At 38.2% G+C, this 20,429-nt stretch overlaps 1 protein-coding gene across 2 annotated transcripts in view; it reads left to right on the forward strand.

Annotated features, from left to right (window-relative positions):
* Positions 1-1,315: 1,315 nt before the first annotated feature.
* The window catches only part of LOC105226683 (putative polypeptide N-acetylgalactosaminyltransferase 9), a 160,099-nt gene continuing 140,985 nt past the window's right edge, over positions 1,316-20,429 (forward strand). For both annotated transcript variants that reach the window (XM_049453730.1, XM_049453732.1), the window contains exon 1: positions 1,316-1,418. The gene's annotated coding sequence lies outside the window, so the exon portion shown is untranslated. The remainder of the gene's footprint in view (positions 1,419-20,429) is intronic.

The following is a 20,429-nucleotide window of genomic DNA, read 5'->3' on the forward strand; positions in this document are numbered from 1 at the left end:
CTTTCTCTAGTTGTCGGGGTGCTAATAAGCCAATTCTCTATCAATACTAAATCTGCCTCGACGTTGTAAGGTTCAGAATGTTACCGGAAGCTCTTTGGAAGATGAACCACTTTTTTCTTAGATGATTTCATCATATTCGATTTTCATTCTGCCACTTTCGCAATTATATCCACATCTCACGCTTCTTAAGGCCCTTTTAACAATGATCGGGCTATTGTCTTGGTATAATGTTCTTATGATAATAAATATTTTTTATCTGTTGGGAGATATTGTCTAAGTCTAGTTGAGAGATATCTAAGTCGTTATGAGATTTTTTTGTCAAAAATTCGCTTGTGGTTTGATCGTGCCTTCCGTTCAGCGCCTCTATTAGAAAACACTTTTCTAACGAAACAATTTTTTTCAGGGGTTAAAATTTTTCTCTTGAGTTTCTGTTTATCGAATAGATCTGTATAGCGGGCTTTAATCTGAAAAAGATTCGAAACATTTCCTTGACCTTACTGTAAAGCCATCAATATACACATTTTTTAGTGATTCTGATTTTTCTGTTTACCGACTCGATGAGTATAGCGGACTTCGGGCTGAGAGCTTCAATATATGCTTTCGACCTTACGGTTAAACCATCATTACAGTATTTTCCCATTTTCTCTCCAATCTACGGTTATATGTCTATATATTCTTCTACCATCTTAACTTGTCAGTTTTTCGCCATCTATGTAATGGCATTAACAGCTGAAATTAAGAGACAAGGGGCATATATACTTTACAATTCATTTCTAGTTGAATACTAATCGCCAGGTCTCTGAGCACAGTGTTGATGCTCACAGCTCTTGTGTCAAAAAATCTACTCTCGAAAGCAGAAGCAAACATGAATTCAGTCTAAGAGTATTGTATCATTAAGACTCAACGAACTGACGCACCCATTATTCTACCTCTATTTGATATATGACAGTCGCAGTAATTTATACCAGTTGTTTGTTCGATTCGCCACTCTTTGCTTTGAAGATTTTCAACTCGTCATGTCACAAGCGCCATTCAATTTATATCTTCTTCTATGCAGAAATTCTCTACTTAAATATGGGGAGACTATCTAAAATACATTTATTGTTTTCTACAGATTTTCATTTTAGTTAACCATGTGTTGATTGCCCACATGAACAACATACAAACAGACAACTGTGACTCTAATTTCGGCATTTATTCTAGTTTCTGTCTACGCTTGTCTTGATTATACTCATCACTTCCAATTAAGTGCACAAATCCAGACTTTATACACATTCGTAGAATTTCAGTTTAATTAAATTCCATTTTCATTTGTATTTTCCATTATTTTGTTTCAATTTCAGATAACGAATGAAGCACTGTTACTCGTATTCATTGGATTGTAAACGAATGCCCCATCATTTGCTGGAAGGAAAAAGGTAAGCAAAGATAAAACGATTTTTATTATCTGCAGTGAATGAAAATTGAAGTAAACAAGAATATAATAGAACTATTTGTTAATTAAATAAAGAAATCGGTAAAGAAGCATTTAATTGCTCAGGTAGATAATGGACAATTGAAAATAGTTAAGTGCTAAGCTGAAAAATGCTAGAAACCGTTGACCGTTACTGGTTAAAAATCAAAGCGTTTTTAATGAATCACAATAAACTGAGAAACTGAGTGAAATTTAATTAAATCTATATACCGTTTTATAGTTTTTCTTTAAACTTTTTGTTGGAATTGTCGATGTAAAGACTTTAACTCGTCGAAAAATTGATTTCTTCGAACATTTTTGAACACTCTCAGTTGTCTATGAAAAATTTTATGGATCTGTGATTCTTTGTTGAAACGAAATGAAGTCTAATTATTTTACACCTAGTGGGGATTAATTCGAAGGCGACAAAATAATTTCCGCCCACTTTTTTGTCACAATGTAACTATGTATATTATGTATTCTGATAACCTTTTATGAGCTTCATCCGCTTTAATTCCATGAGTATTACTACTGAGTGCATACTTCATATAACCTCACTTTTGAAACCATCTTGAATCTATAAGAACCTAAAAACTGATTTCGGTTGACGCATCTTGACTGGATTGTTATTGCTACCATAGTTTTCTTTGTGATAGATTTCTTTTTGAAGGTTGGAAAACTGACTAACTATAATTGTGGGCAGAAGCGTGTCAAAGCTTCTCAAGTAGAATATTTCAGGTTCCTAAGGTTTTTTTATATTATTTTCAATTCAAAAAATACAATAAAGTACAAATAGAAGCTTTATCACTCAAAATCGCTTTGGAACAAAAAGTTTGCTTCTAACGTTGGGATGGCATGAATTAAATTAGTCAATCGGGCAGTAATTCAAGGGATATGATAAGAAAAAAAAACTTGAGGGTGCAGAAGAAATAGAATTTAGACTGTAAAGCAAAAAAACTACTGAACTCTTCGATGTCGTAGAAACTACTTAGGTTAGTCGATTAGCAGGTAAATCAATGGATGTGGAAATAAAATATCATCTTGAGGCTGGAGAAAAGGAAAATATCTTAAACTGTGAAGCGAAGGAAGAAAATCTTTTGGAAATCCTAGAAACTCCTTGTTTTCTGTACTTATAGGGAGGCTGGGCTTCTAACGGAATTCCTAAACAATTTTCTTTCAGAGATTGGGTTTAATTAGTACTAAGGTTAGTTTAGGTAAATAGGCTAATATTTGTGAGGCCACGTTAAATTCCACTTCAACTACTAGAGACGATTGCCCGTTGTGATGTCCAGAATTCCTAAGTACAGATCAGAAAGACCGTAGTAGATCTTCAAAGCTCCTATAGCCAGCCACAAATGTATTTAGTTGGCTAATATCTGAGTCCAACAGTCGATGCGCCGGGTCCGTAGAAAGCATGGCAACTATGATGCTTCTATTTTTTGCTTGGTCTGGCGAAAGCTGAGCAATGAAGAAGAAGGTGGCTTGATGATGTGTCTAGATGATGAGATTAGTACTTCAGAATTGAATTTTTTATTTTTTCCTATAGTTTTTCACTTAGATCCGAGAATGATCATTGAGTTTTTTGCCAGTATTCTATAGATTATGTGTTTACACTTCTCCGTCTTTATTAGTTTAGACATCGGATATAGCCGTGTTTACAACAGTCAGTCGTTCTTTCTTTTCGCTGTTTGGCGCTAATTGAAGATTTCAAGTGTAGCCAGGTCCTTCTTCGCCTGCTCTGTCCAACGGATTGGAGGTCTTCCTCTTCCTTGACTTCCACCGATATGTCGAATACTCTCAGAGCTGGATTGTTTTCATACAATCAGATGGCATGACGTAGCCGCTGTCTTTTAATTCGTTGAACTATGCCACTTTCGTCGTATATCTCATAAAGTTCATCGTTACATCGACTGTGGTATTCGCCGTTTCCAATCCGCAAAGGACCATAAATCTTCCTCAGAACCTATTTCTCGAATTATATAGATGTATTTGGCTCTTCTGTCACTTGTGGTGAGCATTTTCCTGGTTCCTGAAAGCTTTATTTAATTAAGGAAAGGACTTTCACGACAACCATTTACTAGAAGGTTTACTCTTTCTTTATTTAAGAAGAGGAGAAAGGCTGAAAGTTAATTTCCTGTAACTATATATCGATATTAGAACCTAAAGCGTATTAAGTGACTGTTCTTGGAGCGGTTTGCAAGTATTTGAATGTGATCTCCGGGTATCGAAATGGATCAATATTTTGACGTAATGCAGAATATACCTCGAAACATTGAAGTAACGCGCAGAATCATCACTCACGAAGCTTTTTCTTCGAGGCACTTGCAGAAAAATTAAATTAAATTCTCTGGTCAATGAGAGGACTACAGCAAGCTAAACTTCGATATTTTAGGAACTGAACTCAAGACCGAGTGAGTGGCAGTCACGCACTTGACTACGGCCAAGAGTTGAAACCAGCTTCTATGTGAAACCAAGTGGCATTCGCTGCAGAAACCACAATCTAGTGGAGTGAATCGAGCTCGGGACCAACGTCCACTCTCTACCGGGGCATTGTCTGCCCAAATGATGAGCGCAACGGCCACAAATCAAATATTGGCTACACAGATTGCCAATTAAGCCACCGAATAAATAAAACGCTTCACCAGCGACTCTACCAGCAATAAAACAATAACAAATATACCATATTCATACAGACGCTTATATGTATATATGTATGTGAATGTGTTTGTGTACATTCGACAATAAAATACGCAATGCCTGCTACCGTACAATAAAGATAACTACATAGGCAAACGCACAACATTCCGTGCCAGAACCAACTATCTTGGCTCGTACGTACATACACACACATACATATGCATATTTGTAAACGCTTAAGCTGTGCGCCTGCTGTCCATGGTGCACACCCATTGCATGTCTGGAAAAAATTGGCAAAGCCCGCTTGGTGGCTGCCACTTTTACAATCCGGCTTAAAGCATACTTGCCACACCCGTTGTAACCTGCCACAACTCCGCTGCTGCTTAATAATTCTTTGCCTACCAGTTTTTACTAGTTCTTCGACAATAACAAATAAACAAAAACAACAATTACAAATGGTCTATGAGGCTTGCAAGCTAGATTTGCTGCCCGTCAGCTTGGCATGCCAAACTTGTATCCTTTTATTTATTTGCTGCTGCTCGTGTCATGGTCATCGGTCGTAAATTATTGTGCATCTATGACTTTAAGCAAATCGCTTTTATTGTACAACAACAAATCATGTGTGAAGCGTGCAAATGAGAATATTTGCATTCAACTAGCAAATTTACATACCTACATAGCGTATTATACAGATTTCTTTATAACGGGTGATTTTTTTGAGGTTAGGATTTTCATGCATTAGTATTTGACAGATCACGTGGGATTTCAGACATGGTGTCAAAGAGAAAGATGCTCAGTATGCTTTGACATTTCATCATGAATAGACTTACTAACGAGCAACGCTTGCAAATCATTGAATTTTATTGCCAAAATCAGTGTTCGGTTCGAAATGTGTTTCGCGCGCGTGTTTTGTTCAGCGATGAGGCTCATTTCTGGTTGAATGGCTACGTAAATAAGCAAAATTGCCGCATTTGGGGTGAAGAGCAACCAGAAGCCGTTCAAGAACTGCCCATGCATCCCGAAAAATGCACTGTTTGGTGTGGTTTGTACGCTGGTGGAATCATTGGACCGTATTTTTTCAAAGATGCTGTTGGACGCAACGTTACGGTGAATGGCGATCGCTATCGTTCGATGCTAACAAACTTTTTGTTGCCAAAAATGGAAGAACTGAACTTGGTTGACATGTGGTTTCAACAAGATGGCGCTACATGTCACACAGCTCGCGATTCTATGGCCATTTTGAGGGAAAACTTCGGACAACAATTCATCTCAAGAAATGGACCCGTAAGTTGGCCACCAAGATCATGCGATTTAACGCCTTTAGACTATTTTTTGTGGGGCTACGTCAAGTCTAAAGTCTACAGAAATAAGCCAGCAACTATTCCAGCTTTGGAAGACAACATTTCCGAAGAAATTCGGGCTATTCCGGCCGAAATGCTCGAAAAAGTTGCCCAAAATTGGACTTTCCGAATGGACCACCTAAGACGCAGCCGCGGTCAACATTTAAATGAAATTATCTTCAAAAAGTAAATGTCATGAACCAATCTAACGTTTCAAATAAAGAACCGATGAGATTTTGCAAATTTTATGCGTTTTTTTTTTTTAAAAGTTATCAAGCTCTTAAAAAATCACCCTTTATATGCACATAGTGGCTAAACGTTCATCCACTAGGGTGAACGCCAGTACTCGACGACGGAATCTCTCTCTCACCTCGAATACCACACCAAATTTGCGCTTCTTTATATGGCCACTGTAGTAAATGCCTCAAAGACCTACCCGTCTCAGTCCTTGTCCCGTCTTCCATCGTACTTCTTGGACTGCGGTGATTTCAGCCTTTACTGTTACGAGGACATGAACCAACTGGGCAGCGACACATTCCTAATTAAGGGACCGTACATTCCAGGTGTATGCCCTTAAATTGTAATCCTTAATGCGTTTACAGTGGTCGTCATCAAAAGAATGGTCTCTCATCCGAGGCGGTTTCCTCACGCCTACTCACTTTAGCTCGCTTTCGAACGGATGTTCTTAGACTACCCAGAGAATACTGAGCTGCTTGACCCGTATGTAAAAGCATCGTTTCTGGCCACTCCCAAGCGAATGGCGATCAGAAAACTTTCCTCACTTGCGTGAACTTCTGCACATGACCCCTTCCTCCTCTCTTTTTAACTATGTCAAATAACCTAAATAGTTAAGGATAGTCAAAACAGTAGACAACTTTTCCTATTAATATGTAATACAAAATAGAATTTTTGGGTGTGAATTTAATATTTATGGAATAAGTTTGTCTGAAAGCTTGCCAACTTGATTCGCTCTGATTGGCATATTAGATTTTTGCCGCTATTACTGCTGTTAACATATGTAGCAGACTTTTTACCGTTATAAATTCTAAATATATCCATATATGTGTGTGTGTATGTGGGTAAATAGTATGTAATGGCAAGCCTTTTTTGTGTGTGTTTTGTAGATGAAAAGCTAATAATGCGGCCAATCCTTTAAGCTTTTGTTATTAGCTTAAGGATTACTCACCACTTATCGAGTTACGAGCATATTAACCTAGAATTTGATAATAGCAATAACCAATAAAAATAAATGACTATGTAAATAATTTATTAAAAGGTTACTTGAATGAAAATACTTTAAATTCAGCATTGCTAAAATAAGTAAATATAATTCCGTGAAAGTAAAGTTTAAAAAAAAATTGGTGATTCGAATTTGAAGACTATTTTTAGAGGTAATAAATTTTTGCACATATTCTTTTTTACTGGCGTAGACACCGCTTACGCGGTTGTAGCCGAGTTTACAATAGCCAGTTGTTTTCTTTCTTCTTCTGGAGACCTTTCTCTTTCTTTGCTGCCCCCGGCGGGTACTGCATCGATTAAATGACCTAGCCAGCAAACTCACTGTCTCTTAATTCGCTGAACTACATATGTATGTCAATGTTGTCGTATATCTCGTACGGCTCATCTTTCCATAGAATGCGATATTCGCCATGGGCTTTCGCAGAACCTTTCTCTTGATAACTCGTCACGTCGACTCATCAGATATTGTCATCGTCCACGCCTCTGCACCCTATAGCAGGACGGAGATGATGAGTAACTTGTACAGTTGGGTCTTTGTTCGTCGAGAGTGGACTTTACTTCTCATTTGACTACTCAGTCCGAAGTAGCTCGTGTTGGCAAGAGTTACTCTGTGTTGAATTTCGAGGCTGACATTGATGTTAGTATTAATGCTGGTTCCAAGATAATCGAAATTATCTCCGTCTATAAAGTTATTTCAATCAACAGTGACTTGCGAGCCAAGTCGTTAATGCGACGACTGTTTGTTTGATGACAAGAGATATCTCGTCTTGGCCTCGTTCATCACCAGACCCATTTGCTTCGCATTTTAACCAGTCTGGGGGAATCAGGGCTAACGGCGCTGTTGTTGAGGTCAATGATATCAATATCATCGGCGTTTGCCGACAGCTGTACCTAGATCTACTGGTCCTTAGTAATGTCAAATGGAGTTGCAGTTCAGTTTGAGTTGACGTTTTCGTTATACAGAACGTCAATGCTTTTTGCGAACTTTAAGAGCGACTTGATATCTAATTTCGACACTTCATCTAGTTCCTTGAACTGCGGAGCTTCTAGATATCTAAGACGAGTTCTAGATAAAGCTAGAAGGTGTTCCAGCGTCTCTTTCATAACTACTTGTCTTCACTTTCTGCATGTATCGCCTGCTTGCTTTTGATGATAGTAGGTTGTGATTGTCCAATTGTCCATCAATTGTCTACAATCCTTTAAAGACCGTGTGAATAAAAAGCAATCACGTTTTTCTTCAGAGCTCTTGCATATGATCTTGGCGAGCTTGCATGTCCTTAAGGCATTCCATCGCATTCTGATTCGTCTATCAGTCCTTATGGAAATTTCACTGTATATGGTTTTTAGTGACTTCCGTATTACAGGGACTGATTCGGCAGACAGTCCGATGGCGCTTTTACGAAAGCCCGGAATTTCCATGTGATCTGAAAACTAGTATATATGCTGCCGATTTCGATCAGCCATTATATGTACTACCTCCCTGCTTCTAATGACATTCTCTGACGTAATGCGAATGACTTCTTTATGTTCAGGACCTAAACGTTTAAGTTTGATCAAAAACCCAAACCGGCTCTTTCAGAGACCTCGAGGTTGAACTCTTCTTTTCATGCGACACTATAATACCAACTAAACTATCTCGCACCCGCAAAAGCGTAAATATTACCACACACTCAAACCCCTCGTACAATTTATTTGCATGAAGATAAAAATGCTTTTCTTGCCACAATGTTCCTTAATCCCTTCGGCAAGTAGCTACAGAAGCTATTACAGGCTAAAATTTGGTAATATACACACATCCAACGAGATTGAAATGACTATTTTTCATATGTTTCGTCAAAATGCCGCTAGGCGGTTAACTAAGTGCCGTTGTAGGCGGTAAAGGGATATGGTAGTAAACCCTTTCCGTTAAGGGATCATTGTAGGCGTTCGAACGAAACTATTTTTTTTCTTTTTTGGGGTATCCCACGCGCTCATTTGGAACAACCAAAGTCCTATATTGTTTGTATGTATATGTTATTAAAGTGGCTGCTAAATTTAATTTAGGCTAACCGCAGCCGCACAAACACTTGCAACTGGGAGTGGTCGGTATGAAACTACCGAATTGTGGCATTTACATATAGCGAAGCCTTTCGTTAGGGTCTAATTTTAGTAGCAACAGTGCCTAAGGGTCATAATCGTGCAGCTGACAGCTTGTTTGCGGCATTTGTAGGGCGTGGCAGATGGACGCACACGCGATAACCGGACGCAGAAATGTGATTTGTTACTTTTTTATACACGGGCACAATATTGTTGTGGCGGGTTATGAGAGATGAAGTATATCATGGCCATATTTATGTTATTTACATAGTCCGATCTAAAAAAGGCAAAGAGGAGCAAAAGCTTTTGAGAAAAAGTGGAGGGCTGTCATGAGTCCACTAGGTTCAGGAGTATTCTCGCAAAGAACCCCGTTTTCTGGGTTATCTTAAGGACACAAATGGGAAGTTGGCCCTAAGCAAGAAGTATACACTTCAAATACACCTTGATGCTCACTTCCCGTGCAATACGTCCTCTGCGGGAATATCGCTCGGAGTGCTGCAAGATGATTGCGCACCATTGTCGACCTTCCGGACGAACGACACTTGACCTGAGGGATCAATTCCTTCAAACCTCGGGACCACATGGCATCATACCAGCGCAACTGCTGCAGACTGTAAAGGTGTCATGAAGCTGATTGGCACTTATCTATGCATTGGATTACATCCTAGGGGCCTGCAAACAAGTCAGAGTTACGTTCATCCCGAAGGCTGGTAGGGGCTCGCACGATTTGGCCAAGGACTTTAGGCCCATCAACCTCTACCCCTTCTTACTAAAAACTCTGAAGAGACTAATGGACTGGTACATACGGAAACGCATTTTGAGGGACTATCAATCAGTCGCGCAACATGTTAATTGCAAGGCCACGTGAGTGGATACACTCTTCATACTAACGTGTCATGTCTTGAGGAGGCCTTTAGGATTTCGCTATTGGAACCTTCCTAGGTATTGAGAGAGCTTTCAATAACGCCCTGTCTGAAGTAGCTGTTACTGTTCTGAATGGCCTTAGGGTTGTATCAAACCTCAAACACCTCATTCACCGTCTTCCGCGCGACAGAGTGATTGAAATGGTTCGACGTTATGTGAGTAAAGGTGGTAGTTGTCTCTTCACTTCTATGGATCCTGGTCGCTAACGAAATGCTTAAAGCACTGGGGGATCGTGTCTGCCGGGTGAATGTCTATGCAGACGATGTAGCACTTATGGTCAAAGAAAAGTTCCTGAGCAGCGTGTTCGAGATGACGCTGGGGTATTTCAGCGTCGTAACAAATTGGGAGGTCGGAGTGGTCTCGTCATCAACCCAAGTAAAACCGAAATGGTTCTATTTACTAAAAGATATAAGATCCCGGTGGCACCGCTGCCGCAAATGGCAGACAACCGTCTGTAACCGGCGGATGCAGTGAAATATCTAGGGTTCATCCTGGATAGGAAGGTTTCATGGAGACCGAATGTCAAAGAGAGTGAGCAAAAAAGACGTCGATTACCTTATGGCAGTAGACATCCTCGGAAGGTATATGGCCGCGAATATTACTATGAGACTCAAAAAATCTGGATATCCTCACACACTTTGACTTTAGACTGGATCACTTAGATCATGGAGTCGTCAAACCGAACAGTGGCGGCTCCTTCTCTGCCCATATACGACGGGAAAGTTGTGGATGGAAATAAGCCATTGGCGGAGAAGCAGATGGCTTCTAAAATGGAAGGAGCTCTCTATCAACTCCAGCTTCAGACTTCCTGACTATTGCAGTGTCTTCCAAGAGGAAAAAATATTCCTCTCAGCAAAAAGCTTAGCTGATGGTTGGAATCACCTTAATTTATAACGGCCTTATACTGTTGTGGTATTTCTTATAAATATACCTAAACGCACATATTGATATACATATGTATATTTATAATTTATTTTTATACCACAATCATACATAGCTAAGCACTTTTTGCACTGATTAAGTTTTCTGCTTTTGTAATTATGTGCTTATATGGATATGAAGGTATGTATATACATACGTATGTACATTTATAAACATATATCTGTTTGTATGTATGCAAAATAAATAGAACATATTTCCCAAGCGCTTTCGTTGCTTCACTGCCCGCCGCCCCCTTGCTCTCACAGTTCAACTTTAGGTTACTGTGTATGAATGGGTGGTGCCGTGGGTCACTTGCCATACACTTGCACACACACCAATACTTCTGCTTTTATTCCACAACACTTTGGTCAGCTGGCTGCTGCAGGCCAACGGTCATGGCTAACCAAACACGTTGTTGTTTTTGTTGGCAGCTAGGTTGCTGCTGTTGCTGCGTAGATATATATCTCTGCGCCTGACAGGCATACCACTGGACGGACGTTATCGATGTATTTATTTGCTTGGTCACATGATACGTCGAAAAAAGGAGAAACAAAAAAATGAAAGCAAGGCCGTGCGCCATATTTATAGCGACAACGATATCCGCTATTTCCCATTACGCAGTGACATTCGCGCTTATCTACGCAAATACGGCGAAGAATAAATCGTCGGATTGCCGGACAGACGGCAATTAACAATGCAGCACAACGTCGAACAATCGGTAGTAAATTTGACCGCAGCAGCGAGCGAAGTGAGCGAGATCTTCGGCATGTTAGCACGCATTGAGCTGGTTACGGCTAAAAGCGGGTAACTCGAATTTGAAAATATTCTCAAATTTTTTGTAAGTATATACTGAAGCAACCCAAGCGGTGGTAATTATTTTATTGACCCCGTCGATAACTTTTGCCGTTTTAGTTCCAATATTCCAGGTACTTGGTGCGAACCTGAGATCTTCGTTAATTTTGTATATTTATGAGTTCTATGGCATTTTCGGAACTCGCATATGATTTAAAATTGGCTTCAAATTGCTTCCATATCCACAGTGCTATTTCCAGATTTGGCCCTCATCGACTACTTTCTATTCCCAGAGCACAAAAGAAGTTTCGTTGGAATGAAATTTTCGTCGAATGAAGAGGTGGTCGCCGAAACTAAGGCCTATTTGGAAGCAAAGAACAAATCGCACTACAAAAATTGCATCGAGAAGTTGGAGAATCGCTTTAATCGATGTGTCACCTTTGAAGAGAACCATGTTACTAAAGTCTTCAATTGACTAAAAACGGTTTCCCCGAACGTTCGTTTGAGTTTTGTGAGTAGCCAGAACATACACGGAGCTAAATCAGGCGAACGCGGTGGTTGCGGCACGTTATTGGCCGAAAATTTTGCGTAATACGAAGAATCAATTCAGTATGTGACGGTGTATTATTGTGGTGCAAAACCCAAGAGTTTTCGGCCCATAACTCCGGCCTCTTATTACTAACAGCTTCGCATAACACTCCAATAGTGTTCCTTGTTGACAGTTTGGCCGGTCGGAATTAATTCGGAGTGCATCAACATCGATAATCGAAGAAAACTGGCAACATAGCCTTGATTTTTTTACTGCTTTGATGTGGGTTTTTCGGCTTTGGCTCATTTTTACCACGATATTCGGGTGACTGATTGTCTGTTTTCGGGTTTGAAGCATAGATCCAAGATTCATCGAAGTAATAATGTTTGTCATGACATCTTGGCAGCCAGAAAACATTATTTCACAAACATTAAAGCGACGATATTTTTTTGAAAAAAAAAAATTGTGATTTTCTAACCAATTGTGGTATCACTTTTTTGGACCAAATGATCTTTCAAAATGGTTTTCACTGATCCTGCCGATATTCCAACGATGTCAGTAAGATCTTTGACCATTTATCATCGATTTTCAAGCACCAATTTTTTTATTTTATTGACGCGTCGATCATCAGTTGGTGTTGATGGCCGTCCTGGCCGTGGCTCGGGATCAAAAGGTGATCAATGTAAATTGGAGCCCTTATAACATAGTGATATGGATATATTTGCGTTATCTCACCCTTCCACCACTCTGGTTGACATCATAAAAACAACACATATGATCAAACAACTGTATATGGTACTGAGCTGTTGACATTCACTCGCGTATCGCATTTCGAAAGAGAAGTCTGTAAAAATCAAGTGGTGGCAGATAAGCAGCAAAGCAAATAAGCAGAAGTGTATCGCAAACTGGTAAAACAACTTGTTCTCTTTGCATTGGTTATTTGCATGGATATTACGATTTGTTCTTTAAATTAATTAAGTTTCATGCACAATTTTGTGGACTTACTGGCTGCAAGTTGATTGCTGTTTATCGTATATGTTAGTAGGAGAGACCGCAAAGATTTCAGCTGAGATATGTAACGACACAAAGTTTCGGTGCAAAAATGGAATGTCAACAAAAAAATGAACTGTATGCGCAATGAAGAAAACAAAAACAAGAAAAAATATAAACACGAGTTGTACCGAAACTTTAATACCTTTCAGAAATACAAAAGTTACCGGACCATATTTGTTTTTGATGGTTCAGTTTGTATGGCAGCTATAGCATAATAGTAGTCCGATCCGGACAATTTCTTTGGGGAATCAATCAAGGACTTGAGTAATACTTGATGCCAAATTTCATGAAGATATTTCGACAAATAAAAAAGTTTTCCATATAAGAACTTGCTTTTGAACGCTCAGTTTGTATGGCAGCTATATGCTATAGTAGTCCGATCTTAACAATTTCTTCTGATATTGCACCATTGTCTTTTGGAATCATACATGCCAAATTTTGTGACAATATCTTTTCAAACACCAAAGTTTTTCATACAAGCATCTGATTCCGAACGTTCAGTTTGTATGGCAGCTATATGCTATAGTAGTCTGATATTGGCGGTTTCGAGCAAAATTTCAGGTTGATATCTCAAAAACTGTGGGATTATATGGCGTCTCAAACGTTTCCGCTGGATCTTACAAAGTTTGTGGCAAATACTGCCCAGGGCTTAAAAATACTTGCCGAAAAAGACTTCACAACTTCATCAAGTGCTTACTAATTCTCTGAATCCTAAAAATCCTTCAAAATCAAGCCGACGTTATAAACTCAGAACAAACATTTCAACTCCTCAATGCCCATCTCTCCCTTAATTAAAGGCTTACGCACTAACCGAAAGCGAAAAAAAATTATTGCGTATAACTGTTTATTGATTTTTGCTTAGCAATGAGGCCAAACGAATTGCTCAACCTGTGTGTATTACATTTCTACACTCCAATGTCCTTAACGTCCTTGACTCAGCGCAGGGTTAAGTGTCTAGCATTTCGTTTTAGATTTCGCTTTAACCGTCTGTACTTATTTGATTGCGTTTGAGTAGAGTAAGTGTACGTGCGGCACATACGAAAGTTTGGCTTTGTGAACTGAACTATTTACATGCTAATTTATATGTGTACATTTATGAAGGTTTGCTCGAAAAGTGAGTAAATAAATGAGTATTAAACGACAGGCACCTTTCAGGTGAAAATCAATGCCTGATTTGCATATGGAGGTAGGGAGGTGGAGTGAGGTTTCGATATATATGGCGTTCGGTATTTTAAGCGCGCCGGTGGCATGTATGACACGACTTAAGGACACACCTATCCATACGTACATACATACCCCCTTTTATACATTTATATATCTACGCCAGACAATATTACCTCGCAACCGCTTTGGAATTTCCCTAACTAGCTGTATTCGCCATGCTTGCGTTGCGGCTTTTGTCCGCTTTTACCGAACCCTCACGTGCCACGCAGTCATCGTTGAGTCGATAATGGCACTACTTGCTTTCTTTTTTTGTATTTCGGTATGCAAAACCCGTTAAAGGATATTTGTGCAGGCGCGTACGCTTTTGTTGGCTAGTCAAAGCAAAACAGCCACAGCTGCGAAATGTCTGAACTAACAATCGACTTGGCCGCTGGCCAAAAATGCAACATGCTTTAGACAGGACGAGCTGCCAGCCAAAATCGCAGTTGCCGGCTAAGTGCTGCAGCATATACTAGACTACCATTACAAAAACAAAAATAAGGCTTTGCAGTTTGAGCTGCAACATCTAGCAACTGCCAATTGCGAGCGCTCTACTTTACAGCCAGAGTAATGAAAGCTCTCTTTTTATTTTTTTGGGGTTGGAAATTAAATGAAAACAGTTTGCAAAGTAATTTGCATAAAGTAGTTCTACTGCAAGTCCAACAACAAAATAAACTAGAATAATACACCGACAATCGATAGCGGTATGTCTGAAAATGTAGGAGTGTGGGTGTGCGGATGTTGTCTACATGGCGAACCAATATTACAGTGTACAGCTCTATTTCATGCTAAATTCTTAACTGGTCGCATAATAACTAGTATTGGTCTAGTAACAAAGTAACCGAAATTTGATTGGTTACAAAATTTGTACAGATTAGACCTTTATAGCTTACAGCTATCGAGCTGAGTCGATTTAGCTATGTTTGTCTCTCTATATGTCCTTTCGTCCGACTGTCGGAATATATGCGAACTATTCCACTAGTTATTGAGATATCGATCAGAAATTCTGCGTCTGTTCTTTTCTCATCGAGAAGCTGTTTATTTTATGGAATGGCCGATATCGGACAACTATAGCGTATAGCTGCCATACAAATTAACGATTGAAATCAAGTTCTTGTATGGGAAACTTTTTCATTTGAAGAGATTTTTTCGTAAAACTTGTCACCGACTATTTTCCAAACCAGCGCCACAACCTCCGGAAAAATTGTTCAAATCGGACAACCATAGCATATAGTTTCCATACAAACTGAACGGTCAAAATTCTTGTAAGGAATCTTTTTTGTTCGAGAAAGGCCTTTTAGCTTTAGTGTAACCTCAATAAACGATTTTTCTTTTTTTTTAAATAAATAGTTGACGCTTTATGCAGCGATTATTTCAAATGTATCCCTTATAAGTTCCATTCTCTACTGCTGGGTTAATCGACAGCCCCTAACAGCTTACAATTTTAGTGTGTGCAAAGCACCCAATTAAGTGGAAGTGCCGTCATAAAAAACTGCCGAGTCTAGTAAAATTTAAACAAAAACATAGTTTCCAAACTAAAATTATTACGAAATTTTAAACAATTTGCAACTCCCACACGAAACTGTAGCCAATTTACACTACACTAGCAGCCGACGTGGCGTATACGCAACCTACTGAGATAGCACGTCCCTCTGGTGCGCTATGATTTCCAGCCAAACACGGCATGCTCGTGCTCTTCATTAATGCTCTTCAAAATGTAGTAATCTGGCTGAACTCCCAGCTCACTTGTGCTGTCATGCAGCGCATTACATAATTATAATTAAGTTGTTTTAATTCAGATTGTTTCGCTTCTCCATCGTCAGCCTATTAAAGCGCAAGTGACGTGAATTAAAAGCATGTGTCGTGCGAACAGGTAGGCAGCTTCGTAGCATTCTGTCGATTGTCACGTGGCTGCTGCAAATATCTACATATGTATGTAACTTTTGCAAGCATGATCACGTGCTCTCATTTAAGTGTGAAAGATTTTTAAGTGAGGACATGCTTTGAGCTAAGTAAAGTAATGTGATTTGCATAAAAATAATTTTGAAAAAACAAGGTTAAAAGGTCATTTAAAAAGAATATGTAAGTTGATTATAGCATATTTAGTAATAATGAATATTTATGGTAATCTGGTATAAAAAATCGTAATTTTGAATTGGATCGATCGGTTTGTATGGCAGCTATATGATAAAGTGGTTCGATCTGAACAATTTCTTCGGAAATTATTCCATTGCTCTGTGAAACCATGGATTCCAAATTTCGTGAAAATATCTTCTCAAACAAAAAAGTTGTCTATACAAAAAATACATTTCATCGACCAGTTTGTATGACAGCTATATGCTATAGTAGTTCGATCTGAACAATTTCTATAGACATTGTAGCACTGCCTTAGGCAATACTTTCCACAAAATTTCATGAAGATATCTTCTCAAATATTAAAGTTTTCTATACAAGGAATAAAGTTTGATCGGTTGATTTTTATGGCAGCCATATGCTATAGTCGTTCGATCTGAATAATTTCTGCAAAAATTGTAGCATTGCTTTAGACAATAATCCGTACCAAATTTCATGAAGATAACTCTTCAAATATAAAAGTTTTTCATACAAGAAATAAACTTTCAACGACTAGTTTGTATGACAGCTATATGCTATACTAGACCGATATCACCGATTCCTGCAAATATGCAGCTGCTTTGGGAGAAAAGCACGTGAGCAAAATTTCAGACCGCTAGCTCCTAAACTGGCACACATACAGACAGATTGACAACAGCTGGGTATGGCTATATAGACCCAGCTTATCATGCTAATAGTTTATATATATTTTCTGTAGGGTCTTCGACGTTTCCTGCCTAAAAAACATAAAAATTGTCTAGTACCCCACAGCTAAGCTAGACGGAATGCACCTAACAGAAGACTTCTCCTTCAACCTTAACTCCTAGCTTCGATCTATACATCACTACGCCTCTTCTATGGCGACTGCTCCCCGTCCACATTCCGCTTGCCTTTTTTTTTTAACTAGCCGTAGTCACTCCAACGCAAAGTTCCAAGGGATGTAATTGAAAGATGAGCTAAAGTCCACAATTCAACAATTAAAGAATTTCGTGAAAATTTAAGTCACTCATACGCAGCGGTGCTTCTGAAGAACACCACTACCATACACCACCAGCACTAAATACGCCATAAAATCACCACATTGAAAGCAATTGCCGCGCTCAAAGCGTATTTGACGCGCTGCAAAAGCCCAATCACCGGAAAAATAAATTTTTCTGTTTAATGCAATTGAAACTCGTCGCCACAAACAGCGCAGCAGAGTGAAAAAATTCTTCAAAAAGTGCAGCGCTTGTGCTTGTGGCACACGCAGCGGCGAAAAAGCAGACTATTTTTGTCGAATTACGTCGAAAATTGCACATTTCGGGTCAGCAAACTGCGATTTGTGTGCAAAAACACACACATACAAACACCCGTGGGACTGTGTCCTGTGTTTGCGTACTTGTGTAGTAAGTGCTCTAACTACAACACCCTTGAGGTGCTCCAACCGCTGCATTGTTGTGACGCTACATTTACTACGCTTCGGGACGCACGCTCAGGCTAGTGAATAATTCCGACATTGCAATTAGTGGTGAATTTAGTGCAAAGTGGCTTTTGTAACAAATGTGCTGGTGCATGTGCGTGAGCCGGTAAGTTTGTGTGTGTGTGAAGTCTGTGAAAACAAGTTAGTCAACGGCTTAGTCGCCATTAAATGCCACAAATGCAGTTGAGAAGCCAAATACCGTAACACTTCATACAATCTAACAGCTGACGCTGGGGAGGGTGTTTTTTCCATAAAATTAATGTTGGAAAACAGGTTTTGTGTTAAACGAGTTAAAAGAGCAATCCGCAATATAAAACCTTTTTGTTTTCGGAAAAAAAAAATTAAAGCAGGGAATTTCAAATATAAGTCTCTTATAGCAACACAATCATATTGTATATACGAAATTTGTTGAAGAATAGTTGCCACCTGTTTAAAATTTGTTCAATTAAATTTCTAAAAGTTAACGCAAAATTGACATTATGTTCATCAAACTGAAATAATTTAAAAAAACTTTCTACGGGCATATTTTTCGAAAGAGTTGCCACTATGTTTAAATTACGATTAGGAAAAATTTTAAAATTTAACAATATTACATAAGGTCTAGTATGTTGCCTCAATTAAAGAAAGCTTAAATGAAAATAATTTTAAGGCTTGCCACCTGTTTACAATTTTTCAATTAAATTTTTGAAAAATTAGGCAAACTTTATAATATTGGCATAAAATTAAAAAAATTTAAAAAATAGATTTACCCGTCATATTTTTTGACAGAGTTGCCATTGTGTAAAAATCATAAGGAGAAATATCTTTAAGTTTAGAAACATTACATATGGCTTAGTAAGTTGCTTCAATAAAAGAAAAATAAACTGAAGAAAGCTAAAGTGAAAATAATTTTAAGGGTTGCCAACTGTTTACAATTTTTAATAAAATGAAAATAATTAAGAAAAGCTTTTATATTAATTAATTATTAGTATATTAAGTTTGCCATGAAATTTGTAACACGGAACAATAAAAATCAGAACAAAGATCTTCTTACACCCTTCCGTGCTATAAAAATGCCAATGTGAAGCTAAATTTCATAAAAGGTGAAAGTAATTTCTAAAAGGGTTGCCACATATTTACAATATTTAAATGTGTTAAGTGTACAAGAGCAGCGAATTATGAAAAAATGTGCTAACAAGCATACATTTATTTTAATTGGATTGATTTTACACTTAAAAAAGGTTGCCAGATTGTTAAAATTTTAAAATAAAATTAAAAAAAAAATGCTTTACAATTTTTAACAATAACACACCTGATTTTTAACAAATTTTACAATTTATTTACTTACAGGTAAGCAAAACTTCCAAGAATCACGCAGACTGTTCATTAATTTCTCCAATTGATGATCCAAGGTATACTATAATTTCTTATAACCCCAAAACTATTTTTTCTACTACTATTCTTTCAACTTCGTTTGCCTTTAGTCCACCTACTAAAGCTATTTTCTCATCCCCTGCTCCACATTGAGGATTAAATAAAATTGCCAATACAAATTCGATCAACTTTGTGCATTTTCTAATCTGCTTTACTAGCTTACATGAAATTAAATTTCTCTGCTGCGCATTTAAGTCATTTAACCTCACTTAATACCTTAATATTTTCGACCCTACCACATACCTCCACCACACCCTACTTTCACCATAAAATCTACGATAAGCTCTCGTTTCGTTCGTAAGTTTTTGCACCCACGAGCGTCTGTGTGTACATGTGCGTTGCTAGTGCGACGAAATTGCATTAAAGAACCTTCACCTAGCGGCTACAGGGTTCTTATTTTTGTTGCTGCATACCAACTTTTAAATACACCTTGCAACCGTTGTTGCCATATATTCGCTAAACTTTTTTAATGCCTTGGAATTTCGCTTGAGCCATGTCGTAATCGCTAACAGTGAGAGGCATAACGGTAAAAAGGGGAAATAATTTTGCTAGCATATTTACATGCTAAGCTAAGCAGACTAAAATAGGCGCATGCGTGCTTCTGAACTAGATCACTGATTAGAGGTTATGTTCGCTTCCAACTAGAGAACTCGGAATAAAAATTCTGGAGACTTATTAGTTTAAAGAAAAACGCCACGCATATGTATTGGTGTGCATGTAAATATGAGTGAAAACCAAAAAAAAAAATTATGGGAAGTTTTATACTGGTGCGAAAGCAACTAGTATGTTACTAGTGATTTTTTTTCAACTTGAGATCTAAATAAAATAGCACATTTCGGCATGGTGTTCTATGTAGATTTCATGTTGATAAAAAGATATCACTAGTAACAAACTAGTTACTTTCGAACCAGTAGAAAATTTCCGAAAAATTAATTAACCATTCCAAAAAGTGGTATTCTATCTAAATTTCAAGTTGTCAACAATTCACTAGTAACTAGTTACTTTAAGACCAGTTCAAAATTTCTTTAAAATGCTCTTTAAATTCCACTTATTGGTATTTGCATACACACTGAAGTCATGTGCGTAGCAAATAACGGTTTCCCCCCCACACACTAATGTGATAAAACAAGAGCTTGAATACCTCTAAATGTGTATGTAAGCTTTCAGCTTATATATTTACAATATAATGTACTTATGCGTTTGTGCGTGTAATCGCTCTCTTACATTGTTGAGCGCTTACAGCTATGTATATGCTGCAATAACGTTTACATTACTATT

The sequence above is a fragment of the Bactrocera dorsalis genome, chromosome 3, assembly GCF_023373825.1.
Source record: "Bactrocera dorsalis isolate Fly_Bdor chromosome 3, ASM2337382v1, whole genome shotgun sequence".
Classification (NCBI taxonomy): domain Eukaryota; kingdom Metazoa; phylum Arthropoda; class Insecta; order Diptera; family Tephritidae; genus Bactrocera; species Bactrocera dorsalis.